Source organism: Diabrotica virgifera, chromosome 10, assembly GCF_917563875.1.
Source record: "Diabrotica virgifera virgifera chromosome 10, PGI_DIABVI_V3a".
In the NCBI taxonomy this organism is placed as follows: domain Eukaryota; kingdom Metazoa; phylum Arthropoda; class Insecta; order Coleoptera; family Chrysomelidae; genus Diabrotica; species Diabrotica virgifera.
The window spans coordinates 50711656-50729381 of NC_065452.1; the positions used below are offsets into that span (position 1 = coordinate 50711656).

Here is a 17726-nt window from a genome sequence, read left to right on the forward strand (position 1 = left end):
CTTTTCTACATCTCCATTTTTCATTACCATCCACGGTTGATCCATTGTAGTCCCTTTTAACATTTCTCCCCATGTCTCTTAATTCCTTACACTTTGCTCCTATTTCCTTCTGTTCCCATTTATTAATGTTCTCTAACTTGCATCTCTGTCGTATATCTGTACCTCATATCTGTCCCATAGTGTTTTAATTTTTCGAAGGGATTTCATCTCTACTATTTCTAGCAGTCCTCTATGTGTCAGAGTCAGTTCGTGTTTCTGCCGCGTATGTCATTATTCGACTGGTGATATCCCTGAAGATCGGTTTAAGTCCAAATTCATAACCCTACCAAAAAAACAATGTCCGAAAAACTGTAGCGATTATAGAATAATAAACCTTATGAGGCACACTTTGAAAATATTTCTACAACAATCTGCCGTTGTCTACAAAAATTTCTACGACAGTGAAACACAATGTGGCTTCAGAAATACGACTGGGAACCGGGGACGCACTCTTTGCACTAAATGTATTAGTGCGGAAATGTCGAGATCAAAGGAAAGACGTCTTTGCTGTATTTATTGACAATGAAAAGGCTATGTAGAGTGGGTAATTCGCTCCGAGCGTTAACAAAGTGTCAAAGCAAAATCGACCGACCTGCTCATGGTGGCGGTTTTTTGAAATTTTATCAGGACGCTTTGTGTATGTTTAAATGAGACATTTAAAAAAATGCCGTGTCACGCTAGTGATATTATGTATTAATATAAACAGAAAATAAAAACGCACTTAATCTGATATAAATTCTTCACTTTTCAATATTGATTATCAGTTTGATTTTGTATACATAACCTCACTGTCGCAGTTTATGTCAATAAATCTTTATTAACGAAAAAGAAAATATTTTTGTTGCACCATAAATTACAGTATAAATTAATAACTAATGAATTCTAACAATTGTATTCGGTATTATCACTACAAAATAAAATATTCAAGTTTAACGAAATAATCCCATAAGACTCAATGGGTGCGTTCGGACGACCATAGCGGCTGGCGGTCAGCAGAAATCGGCTGAGTGGTTGTATTCAGCCGTGATAGGGAAAGCTTAGTAAATCTCTCAGCGGCTGGCTTCCAGCGGTGACGTCTGACAGCTACTGCTGGCTCAGCTGTCCAGCCGCTGTGGTCGTCCGAACGCACCCAATGTTAAAACGTCCTTACAAAATCTGACAGCGTGTCACGTGACTGTAGGTAGAGGGGAGACGCACGGAGCCAATAAAAAAATTGAATGTATTAAATGAGCGCCTGGAAGACGTATGTGATACTCTGGGTAATACACTATTTTTGGTGGCGAATTTATCTTTCTTATCCCAAAAAACCCCTGCTTACCAAATTTCGTGTTATTATCCCATCCCTGTCAGGAAATATTCAAAAATAAATAAAATATAAATTTAACTTTGACGCCCTGTATTTCAACTTTCGTACTAAAGTAAGTTAGCTTAAATCGACCTACTTTAAGCTCAGGAATCTAAGGTTAAGCTATGGCCCATTCGTTACCAAACGCCCTGTATATTGTATATACAGGGTAAGTTATTAGTGTGACATTGGTCGAGAATTCCATTATGGTACTCAATATCCAGAAAAGCAATTTAGAAAAAATGTACCTAACCCTACCAAAAAAACAATGTCCTAAAAACTGTAGCGATTATAGAATAATAAACCTTATGGGCCACACTTTGAAAATATTTCTACAACAATTTGCCGTTGTCTACAAAAATTTCTATGACAGTGAAACACAATGTGGCTTCAGAAATACGACTGGGAACCCGGGACGCACTATTTGCACTAAATGTATTATTGGGGAAATGCCGAGATCAAAGGAAAGACGTCTTTGCTGTATTTATTGACTATGAAAAGGCTATGTAGAGTGGGTAATAAAAAAAAATTGAATGTATTACATGAGCGCCTGGAAGACGTATGTGATACTCTGGGTAATACACTAATTTTGGTGGCGAATTTATATTTCTCATCCCAAAAAAAACCCGCTTACAAAATTCCGTGTTGTTATCCCATGCCTGTCAGGAAATATTCAAGAATAAATAATAAAATATAAATTTAACTTTGACGCCCTGTATTTCAACTTTCGTACTAAAGTAAGTTAGCTTAAATCGACCTATTTTAAGCTCAGGAATCTAAGGTTAAGCTATGGCCCATTCGTTACCAAACACCCTGTATATACAGGGTTAGATAATAGTGTGACATTCTCTAGGCATAAATATGCCAAAATATACGAGATCATTAATAACTACGTGGTAAAGAAAACAAACAATCTTTTAAATAGGATGCCCTGAATTCTCATATATTTAGATTCCACCCATAATCCCTGCTCTTACAATATGAGGTTTGACACTCTCTATAGGGTGTTTAACGAGTTTTGACCATTTTTATTTCGAAATCGCTATAAAATTAACACACTGTATATAAAGAAGGAATAAATAAATAATCATATTACATAAAAAGGTAATCAATAACGTTCCAGTTTTCAAATTAAGTTTAACAGAAATACAAAAGAAAATTATCAGTTTCTCATATTTTTTAAAAGTACATCCCTATGTTTTATTTTTTCAAAAAATTGCATTTATTATCTCTTTCACTTTCATGAAGCATTTTCTATACCTAAACTCATTAATTTCTGTGATATTTTTAGTCTGTAAAATAACATAACAAAATTATTGTTATTTAATAAATAACTAATACAAAAGATAAATCAAAATAATATGCAAAAAATGCAACAGTTTTTATTTTATTATCTTGTTATCAGTCTGTGTGTCATTAATTTTAAAAATTAATTTCCTGTAAAAGAATTTTAGAATGCACCATGCGAAAAGGTGCATTTTTATACCGGAGGAAAAAGTATGACTTTGGGCTCTCAAAATTAGAGCTTAAAGTGTCCTAAGTGACTTAAAGGAACTTTATACCCAGTGTGTTAAGGTGAAAAATATGAAGATTGTAAAAAATATTAAAAGGTTGAAGTAAAACTACAATACAAAAAAAATTATCAAAATTATTTTTTTAAGTAATTTTGTTTTGTCCTTTTAAAATTCAACCTAGCAGTGTCTAATAGTTGAGGGGTAAATAATTAATAGCGTGGTAAATGAATTGCAAAATTTTTGCAGAACACAGTGGTTTTTGAAAATAGTTTTTTTATTTCCCTGCATTTAATAATATTATGACATAACAAGGGTTAGTTGAGGGGTGAAAAATTACTGGGGCAGTAATAAATTAGGAAAAACCTAGCAAAACTGTGGTACATTTCAAAAATAATTGTTTTCAATACTGCTGGCTCGAAGATTAAGTTGCAAGAAAGTTTCCAAACAAGAATGGTTTAGGGGTGGAGAACTATCAGGGAGATAAAAGATTAGTAAAAACTTAGCAGCACATTTTATTTCAGTCAGGTATAACGAGATTACAGTAAAATATGTATTCAAATATATGTATTCAAATATATTTTGAACAGTTTCACTGATTATAAAGGATTCTACAATCTACATAATTTTGATGACAACAAAATTTCAAGTGGTAAGAATTTGAAATTGACTGTTGTTCCAAGTTCTTAATCCTGATTACAGCATGATTTTCTATAAATACAAACCCCTCCTCATATGAACACAATACAAGCACATATCAACATAAATATTTATTAATTAATTGCTAATATTGAGTACTTAAATAAATTTTAATTAATCACAGAATCAGTGATAAAAATTAAGATGATCTTCAAAATTGTACAGCGATAGTGATGTATTGGTAAACAAAGGTACAAGGAAATTATGAAACAATGTAGAAAGTGTTTCAATCTAATAAAATATTACAAATAAGCTAGTAAGTCTATTTAAAATTTAAGATCAACTAGTCAGACACAAATCTCTTTTAGAACTCAGAACCTCTTTTAGAATTTATTATTTAAACATTTAGAAGTGTTTATATTTGTTAAACAATATTACCTTCACAAGAGTTTTTACTGGAGAATATTTGTAGTACTAGCAATATAAGCAGAGTAAACCAAAAGTACCTAAGAAGTCTGAACATAGCAGAATAACAGAGCTTAAGATACTCTATTCAGAGATGATTAGAAATATTACAGTAGTGACATAATAAGGAATGCTGATTATATGCACTTTGGAGAGGCCTCACATACACATTGCTACAAAATATGCAAGGGAAAATGAACAATCGCCGTCCAGGACAAAAAAGACTTCATGGTTGAAATACTTGTAAGCAGGGGCGTAACAGAGGCCCCCGCAGCGTGAAGCTTGCGGGGGGGCCCCAATCGCTTAGAGGCCCCTTCTTGTTATCTGATATTATGTAAAAATCTGTTATTGTTATAGTATTTTACGTTGTGTGTGTGTTTAAAATTAAAAACGTAAATTTCTAAATAGACGTATTTGCCAAGTGAATAATCTCATAATATCTAGAAACATAATCCCTTCCGGCCTACCGAAATTTTATGGTAACGACAATAAACTATAATGCTTTGTACGTGACTATTGAAAGATTTGAGAATTGCAATTTGCCGAATTTTACATTATGCAATACATACTTTTTTTAAGCAGTGCAGTATTGAAAAAATGAAGTTGTCCATCTGAATTAATAAAATTGTAGATATATGCGCTGATAGTAGATAGTGCACGAAGAAAGTTGTTCATCTCATAGAATAATACTAATGCCATCATTTAGTAATTTTTGTTCTATTTTATTCTATACCAATAAAGATGAAAAATATAAGTCGTCATAAACAATGCATGAATACACCAATAGCTCAGTAAATGACAGTTTTGGAGTGAAATTATCAGCATCACGACGGACGTTTTTGCTTGACAATTTGGATTTAGGTTCTAGTTACACTCCACTTCAAAGTTGGATTTATGCCGTTGGTTGCTTATACTTCGGGGGTGACACCCCTCCTTGGGGTGAAAAACATACGTATAAGTCCAAAAATGTATAAATTGACTAATTATAAGCAACTTTTGTTCTTCTATAGAGTTTCTTTATCTATGCTTATACTTTTCAAGTCATTTGCGAGTGAAAATGTTTATTTTTCAAAAAAAAAAACGTTTTCAGACGGGTTTTTCGCAAATAATTCAAAAATAACTATTTATCGAATTAAGTATTAGATATCGAAAAAATATTTGTAGCAAATATGTAGCTTATAAGATACTGAAAATGGTGTACCTACTTATTCATGAAGTCTATGGACACAGTAAAAGCACAGTTGAAGCTCATGAAAAATTATTCTTATTTGTCCAATTCCAAATCGAATATTTCAACCTGAAATAACCAAAAAATGAAGCATTTTTCGGGAAAAACTCTTAATAGAACTTTTTTTAAATGTTTCAAAAAAAGCTTTATTTTTATTTTTTATAAAAGCTTCTAGAACCAAAACTATATGAGTTACGCTCAAAATAAAGTTGGCCCCTTTTTTGGTAAAAAAAAATCGTGAAAATCTGCCTCTATTTCGCACCCCAAATAATATATTTATCATTAGCGCTTTACCATTTGCTTTAAATATTTATTGTTTATATGATCTGTAAGTTTGACCGGTTCAAAATTTTTATTTTTGAAAAAATTTAAAAGTTTTTTTTATTTTGGAAAAATGCCTTTTTTTAAAATAACTTAAAAAGTATTAGTGATACGAAAAATCTCAAAGAGTAAAGAAATGTAGGTAGGTCTTGCTTTTATAAATATTTTGGCTTTATTTTGTTTTTCTGTAATACAAAAATTGGTTAAGACATGGCTGTTTAAAATTTGCATATACTCGTGATTAGTGACTCGTTCAAGCTCTTCAACTAGAACCCTTTTAAAAGTAAGCACTTTGAACCGGTGAAACTTACAGGTCGTATAGAAAATTAGGTAATTTGTAAGGTGATAATGATTAGTTTTATTTGGGGTGCTAAATAGGGGGAGATTTTCACAATTTTTTTTCAAAAAATGGGATTTATTGTATTTTAAGCGTAACTGGCTTAGTTTTGATGCTAGAAACTTTTGTAAAAAATAAAGCTTGTTTTAAACACTTTAAAAAAGTTCTAATCAGTTTCCCCGAACAGTATTGCATTGTTTGGTTATTTCACGTTGAAATATTCGGTTTGGAATTTGACGAATAAGAAAAATTTTTCATGAGCTACAAGTTATCTTTTACTGAGTCGATAGACCTCATTTTTGTTTCATTTTTTTATAAGCTAGATACATTTTTGCTAACAATATTCTTTTCGATCGAATACTTACTCTTTGAATTATTTGCGAAAAATCGCCTAAAAACATGGTTTTTTTGTTGAACAATAAACATTTTTACTCATAAATAACTCGAAAAGTCTTGAGTTGACCACTTCGGTGGTGACACTAAAAGTTACACGGTATCGCCATATTTTACGTTGATTTACTGGGCTGTAACACATATAGGTATTTGTTACACATGTCGCATTTAGTAATTTTTTAAAGGGGCCCATTTCCAATTCTGCAGGGGGGCCCCGACGGAGTTTGTTACGCCACTGCTTGTAAGATTGATATCGTATTGATACAAGCATGCTATTTAGGGTGAAAGTGAATAAAATTAAGATAACTAAGATGGTAATCAACGTTCTGAAAGGACATGGTACATGAAGAAGAAGAGAAAATTATTTGCAAGTGGAAAGAATTCATTGAAAGAATGAAGAAACAAGAACAGGAACAATAATGTCAACATATACACTTAATATAACAATGTTAGGTTCTTGTAATTCGTTAACTTTCTAATTATATTGTAAATAGGAGATGTTACAGCAGAAATCAACAACTAATCTACAGTATCAATGTTGTGTGAAACTATTCTCAGTAAAATCAAGACATATTTTTGCAGTTAATTTACCAATATAGAAAATATGTATTCAAATATAATATTTTGAACAGTTTACTGATTAAAATAAATTATACAATCTAGGCAATCTACATAATTTTGGTGACAACAAAATTTCAAGTGGATAAAAATTTGAAATGGACTGTTCCAAATTCTTGATGCTGATTACAGCATGATTTTCTATGAATACAAATACCTCCTCATATTAACACAATACAAGTACAGTAGAACCCCGCAAATCCGAACCCCGCAAATCCGAACTTTCGGCAAATCCGAACCAACAGAAAGCGAAAAAATTTTTAAAAATTCAAAATAAAAATTTAAAAACATGCTTATTATATGTACAGAGAACCAGAAAATTTAACAATGTAAAATTAATAGAAATTTGGACATGTGAAATTTATTAAAAATAAATACGTACTTTATATACTTTACTTTATATACTTTATATGCTTTATACGTAGTACATACTTATAAAAACTTAAACACAATCAATAAAGGAATGTGCATAATCACTATAAACGAAAACATTGAAAAAGATAAGAAACATAGTGTAATCAATATCCAGATTACAAATTAAATGAATCATTTACATGGCCGAATTCCCATGTCCCATGACGAAACAAAACTACTAGCGTTAGCGATTTAATATTTCAGTGATCTATTTCATAAATCTAAATATTTTTAAGCTTTAGAATATTGGAGGCATAAACGTGCGGATAAAGTTTCATAAAGGGATCGGTGGCAGTCCAAATCTTTTAAAAATCATCTTCGTTAGCTTCTTAGGCTAACTTTCGAATAATCCGAACTTTTCCAGAATCCGAACAGGCTGTCCCCCCAATTAGTTCGGATTTGCGGGGTTCTACTGTACATATCAATATAAACATTTATTAATTAATTGATAATATTGAGTACTTAAATAAATTTTAATTAAACATAGATTCAGTAATAAAAATTAAGATGATCTTCAAAATTGTACAGCTGATAATGATGTATTGGTAAACAAAGGTACAAGGAAATTATGAAACATAATGTAGAAAGCGTTTCATTCTAATAAAATATTATAAAAAAAGAATATGTGTGTACTTTGTATGCATGTAAGAAGTTATACTTCTATTATTATGATTTCAACGAAATTAATATACTTAACCTTTGGATGACCAAGCGGGGGAAATTGTGACCCCAGCATATGTTTTTCTTTAATAAATTCAAAAGTATTTTCAATTTTTAACTCATTATTTTTTTATTTGACTTTAATATCACTCTAGATATCCTCATATTTTGAAATAAAAAAAATTCCCTATATTTTATGAATAAAAAATATATTCTGAAGTTGATGTTTAGTAAAATACCGTCTATTTTAAGTAATTCCAAGTAGTTTTACGCTAATGACGTTGACTTTGCAAAGTAACAAGGCACTTACTCAACATACACACTATACATGACACTAATACTCATGTTGTAACTGGCTGAATGACATAAAGTCCATGCCATAAAAATAAAAAAAAAAAATAAAAAATAAAAAAAAAAATTCATTTTTTTTGTTAAAAGTCATTTTTGACATTTTTGACCTGGGGTCATTTTTTCCTCCCCTTGGTCATCCGTGTAACAAAAAAAGGTTGGTCATCGGAAGGTTAACAGGTTATTTGTATTATATTGAAATATTAAACTAACTTTCTTTACCTACCACTTTTAAAAAAATTTTATTAAAATGATACCAAAAATATAAAAAAAAATATGAATCGTCCGGGATTTGAACCCGGGACCTCTTGATCTCCGGTCACATGCTCTACCACTGAGCTATATCCCTTTTGCTTTGACAGGTTACAAGATTTCTTATACATACTGACCAAATGAAGTATACAAAAATACTTTAAAGATACTTAATTATAAAATATCTTATTCCTGAGGAAGACAAATCCAAAGACACAAAAATTATAATAAATAATACATTTACTAAGAACACTAATATATCCTTTTATATGATATAATATGATTTATTCGCGCTGACAGTGCTGATACATACATATCTTGGAAGATTAGCAACGAAATACATACTGTCTGTATGTGCATGCGCCCGGCATGTGATAAAATTTCACTCTCGATCGTAAAGAAGTATAACTTCAATAAACAAGCAAGTCTATAAGAACCTCTTTCAGAATTTATTATTAAAACATGTAGAAGTGTTTGTTTTGTTAAACAATATTACCTTCACATGAGTTTTTACTGGAGAATATTTTTTGCAGTACTAGCAATATAAGCAGAGTAAACCGAAAGTACCAAAGCAGCCTAAACATAGCAGAATAACAGAGCTTATTCAAATATATTTTGAAGTTTACTGATTAAAATAAATTATACAATCTAAGCAATCTACATAATTTTGGTGACAAAAAAATGTCAAGTGCATTAAAATTTGAAATTGACCAAGTATTCCAAATTCTTAATCCTGATAGCAGCATGATTTTCTATAAATACAAATATACCTCTGCATATGAACACAATACAAGCACATATCAATATAAATATTTAGTAATTAATTGATAATGTGGAGTACTTAAATTAATTTTAATTAATCATAGAATCAGTGATAAAGATAAAAATTAAGATGATCTTCAAAATTGTACAGCTGATAATGATGTATTGTATTGGTAAACAAAGGTACAAGGAAATTATGAAACATAATGTAGAAAGTGTTTCACTCTAAATAAAATATTACAAATAAGCTAGTAAGTCTATTTAAAATTCAAGATCAACTAGTCAGACGCAAATCTATGGACAGAAATCAAGAACGTCTTTCAGAATTTATTATTTAAACATTTAGAAGTGTTTATATTTGTTAAACAATATTACATTCACATGAGTTTTTACTGGAGAATATGTATTTACACTGAGGGTCATGATAAAAAATAAAAACATCAACAATATTTATGTTACTAACAATAAATATGTACCTTCCCAGTGATAATCTATTGTCGCAAATTTAGGAAATAGATTTACAAATTAAATAATCAAAGACCTAATAACATAATCGTGCCGTTATAAGATTTAAGACCCACAGGAAGACCTTAAAACTATTAATTAAACCAAACTTACCTCAGTTGCACAAAATCCAAACACTGTCTTCTCAAAACTTTAAAAACTACGATAACTTTTTCGTATTATTTAAATTTTTCATCCACTGAATTTTAAACCAGGTTAGATAACTCAGAAAGACTGAGTGAAAATACGTGCATCAGACAAACTACAGACACTAACTGACACATGTCAAGATTGTCAAGCTTCATTCAAAAAAAAAGCTATTCAAATGACACTATGAACTGTTCGGTTGTCGTAGAAATCTTTATGACAGCCAGACTAGTTCCGTCAATACTTCTTAGAGGGTAGCACGGGAAGAACTAAGTAGGACAGGAAATCAAAATTGTTAGAGTTGAGAGTAAGGATTCGCTCTCGTTATATTTTATTCTTATATTTGGATACATTAGTTCCAAAGTGAAACAAGTCAAAAATCATTAATTAAAAGAAAACAGGGTAACAACTCGAATTGTTACACTTTGGAACTAAATTAATTATTGTTTTTTTTTATTTTTATTGAACAGCATCAACCACTTTGGGTTATTAGCTGTACTGTGTACTGTAATTAATACATTGTTACTTAAACTTAATACATAGTATTTTTGATTATTACATATATTATGTTCACAGTTAAGTAACAATATCATAATTTACAAATTAGCAATGGGATCTACAAAATGTTAACAATGGTTACAGTCTGTTTAAATCATTAATGTTTTTCAAATAATTTGTAAGCTTACAGTGTGGTCTTAAGACTGCTTTTATACTGTTAGGTATTGAGAGTTTTTCTATTTGTTTATCACTTTTCTTTTGAACGATTTATAGTCGGAAAGAGACACTATGTTCACTAACACTGAAAATGCACTGTGTATTGCTTCTCTGGTATGAAAGACTGCTTTTTTCGCCTCCTTGAAATCCAATGTGTGATGGAACCCATATAAAGCCTATTTGCTGCCTCGTGTTCTTTAGGAAATGTAGTTGTTATTTTATTAATGCGTACAGGAATACTTGGATATAACTGTTCTATCGTATGTAATGCCCTAAGAAAATCGGTAATTATGACAGATTTTGGAAATTTTTGAGGACGAGTATGAATAAGGGCTTGCATAATTGAATATAGTTGTCCAGAGTAAATACTGCAAGTAGAAGATAATTTAAATTGTAATATAGTGTTTGAATCTATAACTTCTGATCCCACACCATCAATAGTTTTGGATGAATTTGTATAAATATGACAATGATCTGGGAAAGAAGCAAGTATGTTGAGAAACGATTGAATAATTGTTGCATGGGTGGTATCAAGCTTATTGTATTCAGAAAGAGTTAGATCACATATTGTAGGACGAAAGGTCCAGGGAGAAGTAATTCTGTTTGTCTTATCAAAAAATTTTGGGAATTAAATATTAAGGAGAGAGAGATATCTTCCTAAAGGGAGTTAGAAACCGTTAAAATTCCATTGAAGAATCGGATCGAAGACCTCAGTTCATTTCTTCAGCTGAATTTGTTGTACCATCACTTTCTTGATTATCAGCATCGTCTAGCATTTTGTTGATTTTGTTTAATAATTTAGTGCATTTGGTTTTCATGCTCTTTTCTGTAAGATATGGCTTAATTGTTGTTATCATGCTATAAAAGTTGCCTACATCCGTTGTGTATGTTTGTAGTAAACTCAAGGGATCAGTCGAGCCAGCACAATTTTCAAAAAAGTCAACAGTTTGTTCATATGTTAATTTAAAATTATTTGACATATCGTGAAATATTGTTTTTGTTGGCATCATCATTTCTTGAATTGATGTGGTAGCTTCAGTTTGCTTTTTTTGTTTCTTTTTGGTTTGTGTTGGTATTTTAAATTCTTTACTTAATTATTCACTGCGAGATGGAGTAGTATTAATTTCCGAAATAGTTCTATTATTGGTCGTTGACTGATCCTTAGTTATACAATTAGTTTCCAAAAATAATACGGGAGGTATTAAAATAGTATCTGTTTGTTGGTTAAGTGAAGGTTCGGTACTAGAATTACTAACTAGATGACCTTGTTCCACTTCTAAGGGTGATGGATTAGACTGGGGGATTCTTGCGGTTGTTGTTGTATTGGTTGTTGTGGTTGGTGTTCGATATGAGAGGAATCATTTTGTTGATTATGATTTGGACAATTTGCTGCAATGTGATCTGTTTTCTTAAAGATAAAACACGAAGGTTTATCCAAACTTAAAAATATGCGATACGAAGTTTGTTCATATGTAATTAAGAAAGAAGAAGGAAGGTCTATATCTACAAGTGGTTGAATATAAGTTTGTCTTCTAAAACTGAGGACGTGTTGAAATTCTGGAAGTTGACTGCCGATTCTAAGGAAGGTTAAAGGTGACATTAATTTAAGACCTAATTTGGTTCACACAAGGCCGCGTCCCACCATCAAATAATTTGATCAAACTGGTTTGAGCAAACTGAAAGTGACAGTTAGTGACGTCACATCTGAGTGTTCATTGTGGATAATAATGAAAAATTTTGATTTCAAATAAAGTACTGTTTAAACTACTTTATTTAATGGGTTATAAGTCAAACAATCATAGTATTGAGTAAACTTATATATTTTTATAAAACTTACTAAACATCTTACATACAATAAATCATACAAGTGACAACCATGTTGACTGGCTTGAAGTTAGCCATGTCATGTCTAGCACGCAGCCCCTTGCTACGCTGTTACACAGCTATATATATTAAACACCTTCCCCCTAAGATCGATATCTATAAGGGGTCTTTATATTACGACCAACTCTCGTCTTATAACTGTTAGAAGTCTCAATATTTGGGTTGACTTTATGACTCAATGTAGGTACTGATTTTACATTTGGGCTTGGGCAACTAATGGTTTTATTAACACTATCATTTACGTTAATGTGAGTGGTATCTTTATGAACACTTTGTGACTGAATATCAGGGTACAACTCGGGTTCTAAAATGAGTTCTTTTTCAAGTGTTGTGGTGTATGAATGTTTCATTTGGTGTGAATTCCGTCTAATAATTTTATTGTTATCTTCTTTTTTCACCCAATATGATCTAGGTTCATTGGCCTTTTCTAACACAATTGCTTTACGCCAATAATTATCTTTTGAACTTCTTATTACTACCCTATCTCCCTTTCTAAACTCTACTGGTTTTCTTCGTGCTGTCTTATCATAACGTACTTGTAATTTCTCTTTTTCTTTGCATAAATTCTTATATACTTGTTTCTGGATTGTAGGTTCTAATTTATTAGCTGTAGTTGGTAATTGTCCTCTCAGGATCCTGCTCTGTAAAATTTGAGCTGGAGATGCATCAAGATTTATTATGCAGGTATTATTATATTCCATCACCAAATCTCTAAAATCAACATTTTCCTCATTACTCTTTCTTAAAATTTGTTTGCTTATATTGACTGCTTTTTCTGCAAGTCCATTACTCTGGTGGTAATGTGGAGTGCATGTCATAATTGTAATGTCTTTTTCTCTATAATAATTTTTACATTTTACCGAAGTAAATGGTAGATTATCTGCAATTAAAATTTCTGGATATCCAAATCTACTAAAAGTATCTTGAAATGAGTTGATTACTGAACTGGAGGTTTTATCTTTTAATATTGAAATGTCCAACCAATGCGAAAAATAGTCTACAATTACTAAATATGCTTTTGAACCATACTCTAAAATGTCTGTACCAACTTTATTGAATCTTAGTCTGGGAATGTCATGAGGCATCATTGGTTCTTTAAAATTATTTGGTCTGTATTTCTCACATATCCTGCATTTTTTTATATAGTTTGTCACATCATCATTAAGTCCTGGCCAATAATATATACTCCTGGCTTTGTTTATAGTTTTACTGACTCCTATATGGCCTTTGTGAAGCAATTTTATCATGTCAAGCCTAAGTTTTTTCGGAATAATTATTTTGTCATCAATAAATGCGATGCCAGCTTCAAAATACAGTGAATCTCTTATACCATAGTACTTTTTACACACTTGAGGAACATTTTTTTCTTTTGGCCACCCATTATAATAAAAATCAAAAATTACTGCTAATGCCTCATCCTGGCTAGTAGCTAGTCTTAACTCAGATTGCTTTTCCTGGCTCATAGGTAAATGTTTACTCACTGAGTGGACCATTTCAAACATTTCTGGGTCATGTGTCTCTATATTTAAACTGGACCTAGATAGCATATCAGCAAAATGTATGTCTTTCCCAGGAACAAAATATACATTTAATCTGTACTTGAGAAGTTTAAGCCTTAAACGTTGGAGTCTAACTGATCCAATTTTGGAAATTGGCTTCTTCATAATGGAGATTATAGGTTTGTGATCTGATTGAACGTCAACATCAAAATTATAAATAAAATTGTGAAATTTTTGAGTAGCATAATAAATTGCCAATAGTTCCTTCTCAGTCTGACTATAATTTATTTCACTATCATTCATATTTCGTGATGCACAAGCTACTAATTTTAAAATAGAATCATATTTCTGGAACATACAAACACCTAAACCATTTTTAGATGCATCACATTGTAAAATAATTTTTTGATTAGGATCATAAGAGACTAACGCTGGTGATTTACAAATTATGTTCTTTAAATTATCAAAACATTTTTGATGTGACGGGAGCCACACCCATTCTACATTATTTTTAAGTAATTGACAAAGAGGTTGAATATGTTCAGCCATGTTCGGAATGTACCGTCTAACGTAATTAAATGCGCCCAAAATTCTTTGTAATTCTACTTTACTATTTGGTTTTTCAAGTTTACAAAGTGATTCCACTCTGTCAGGATCTATTTGCATCCCTTTATGTGAAAAAACTTGACCCATAAATCTGACCTCTTCTTGACAATATTGAAATTTGTCCCCATTAAACTTTGCTCCTACTTCTTTAGCCCTTTCTAACACTTTTTTAACAGTTGTATCATGTTCTTCTTTTGTTGTTCCCATAACAATCATATCATCATGACAAATCAATAAATTCTCTATACCTTTAAATTTATCTTCTACTACTTCTTGAAACAGATCTTGGGAATTTGATAATCCATATGGCAATACTTTATATCTGAAAATTCCATAAGAAGTTGCAAAACAGCATTTCCATGATGATGTCTCGTCAAGTTCTAAATGATGATACCCTTCAGAGAGATCAAATACAGAAAATATCTTTTTACCTATCATTTGTGCACAAACATCTTCCAATTTATGTACTACTCTTGGTTTGCGGACTATTTGTTTGTTTAGATCTAATGGGTCTAAGCATAAACGTAACTTACCATTTTGCTTTTCCACAATAACAATGCGGTTTATGCTTGCTCTGGGGTCAATTTCGTTAACTTTGACAATTGCCCCTCTTTTTGTCAACCTATCTAATTCATTTTTTAAATTATCTCTAATTGCGACAGGTACATTTACAGGTGGGTAACTTACTGGCTCAAAATTGTCTACTGTAGTGATCCTATGTTTACCACAAAATTTACCATGACCTCTAAAAACTTCAGGGTTAAGGTTTATAAATTTATCCCTTTCTGCTAATTCTAAAGTACCACAACTCTCAATATTGTTGATTCGTTTAACTAACCCCAAATCAATACATAATTTACCACTTAAAAGAACTCGAGTTGCCCCATTAATAATTGTAAAATCCTCGTAAACATACTTATTTTTATGTTTACAAAATAAATTTACGACACCCATTGTTTTAGCCTGAGTACCCTCAAACCCTTTCAGTACATAATGATTATCCCTAATTTTAAATTGTTTATCAATTTTCTTAAAAATTTTTAATGGAATTATACTTACATCTGCACCTGTGTCAAGTTTTACTTTAATTCTCTTGTTTTCAATTTCTATAATTTCATCCCAAATATTTTGACTACTTACATTTTGGTATACTTTATTGACATTTCCTACAAAACTATCAGCTGATCCATCACTGCTATCTTCATCTATGACATCAATATTCTTCACTCTACACGACTTTGCAAAATGGTTTAAAAGCCCACATTTCTTACATTTCTTTCCATACGCTGGACATTCTCTGGCCCCATGAGTTGATTGACATCTTTTACACTTGAATTTTTCATTGGTATTCGCTTTACTTCTAGAGTTATTATAATTTCTATGGCCCTGGTACCTATCTTTACGAACTTCTCCTATGTCTACATCTTTTCTTTCGGTATGAAATTTCAAATTTTGGTTCTTACTTTGTTCACTAGTTCTACAAAATTCGATGGCTTTTTGTAGGGTAAGTTTGTCCACTCTCAATAGAGCTTCTCTAGTAACTGGATCTCTGATGCCCATTAATATTTTGTCTCTCAGAGCTTTATCTTCGGCTGTTTGTTCTGGATCAATTTCATTATAATTACATGTTCGAATCAAATGTCTACAACTAGTAAGAAACTGCTCAAACGACTCTCCTTCTTTCTGGACCCTCATGATAAAATTGTATCTTTCAAATGATTCATTCATCCTTGGATTAACATACTTATCGATTAGTGATATCATCAAGTCATACTTGTTATTTTCGGCTTCTGGGATCTCGAATGTGGACATAATTTTGGCAGACTCAGCCCCAATTATATTTCTTAAAATTGACATTTTCATTTTATCTGCTGACTGGTCTTGTCCCGTTGCTAGTAAATAATCTTCGAAACTAGTCTTCCAGAACTTCCATTCGCTTGCAGCATTTTGATCCTGCAGGTCAAAATCTGGTGGTAATTTTACATTTATTCCCATCACTGCCATTGTAGGTTATGTATGGTACCTCGTGTACAAGTTGCTATAAATTTAGCTTTTCGACTGTAAACTGTAACCCAACTAGCTGTTTGACTGCGCCATGTTTAAACTACTTTATTTAATGGGTTATAAGTCAAACAATCATAGTATTGAGTAAACTTATATATTTTTATAAAACTTACTAAACATCTTACATACAATAAATCATACAAGTGACAACCATGTTGACTGGCTTGAAGTTAGCCATGTCATGTCTAGCACGCAGCCCCTTGCTACGCTGTTACACAGCTATATATATTAAACAAGTACAAACAAGTTAGACAACTCAATACAAAAAATTTGATCAAACTAGACTGATAGTGAGAGCACAGATTTTTAGAATTTCAAAAAAACTGCAATTGTGACGTCACTTTGACGTACTTCCTGAGTTTGCTCAAACTGTTTGATCAAATTATTTGATGGTGAGACGCGGCCTTCATTCTCTATTAAAATATGTGGAATAGAAGGGCAAACACCCGATAGTAACAGTCTTTCGTTCGGAGTTATCAATTTTTGTGATTTTAGATTTTCGCCTTTAATTGTTATTTCTGCTGGACCGGACATAAATTTTTCCACCAAGGATTCGCTGGAGAGATAATTACATATTTTGTTATTTGATAGTTTTGAAGAAAATAAAATATTCCGTGGATGAACAACTTCGTCAAGTGCTATTCAGTACTCTTCTATTTTAGTATCAGGCAGCGCATTAAATAAAATTGATTGGTGCTTTGAAGGGAATTGAATTGAAGTATTGTTAAGCATAGCGGAATATGTTGTTTTGTTTTGAGGTTGTTGATGGTCGGTCATGATTGTTGACAAATTTGTTAGGTTGGATCTGGTATCATTTGTTAAACTCATTAGTAATTATGAACCAGTTGTAGAACCAAAACTGGTTCTGATAATTGGCCTTTCGGCCGTCACTTAACCTTACAAATGGTATGCTTTGTAATGTTTTGAATAAATAAAATAATATTAACTCACTGTTTTATTCCATAAGGTAACTTCA

At 31.5% G+C, this 17726-nt stretch overlaps 1 protein-coding gene across 7 annotated transcripts in view; it reads right to left on the minus strand.

Annotated features, from left to right (window-relative positions):
- Positions 1–10110, minus strand: part of LOC114334549 (endophilin-A) — a 410053-nt gene extending 399943 nt beyond the window's left edge. For all 7 annotated transcript variants that reach the window (XM_050663601.1, XM_050663600.1, XM_050663599.1 and 4 more), the window contains exon 1: positions 9951–10110. The gene's annotated coding sequence lies outside the window, so the exon portion shown is untranslated. The remainder of the gene's footprint in view (positions 1–9950) is intronic.
- Positions 10111–17726: the final 7616 nt, after the last annotated feature.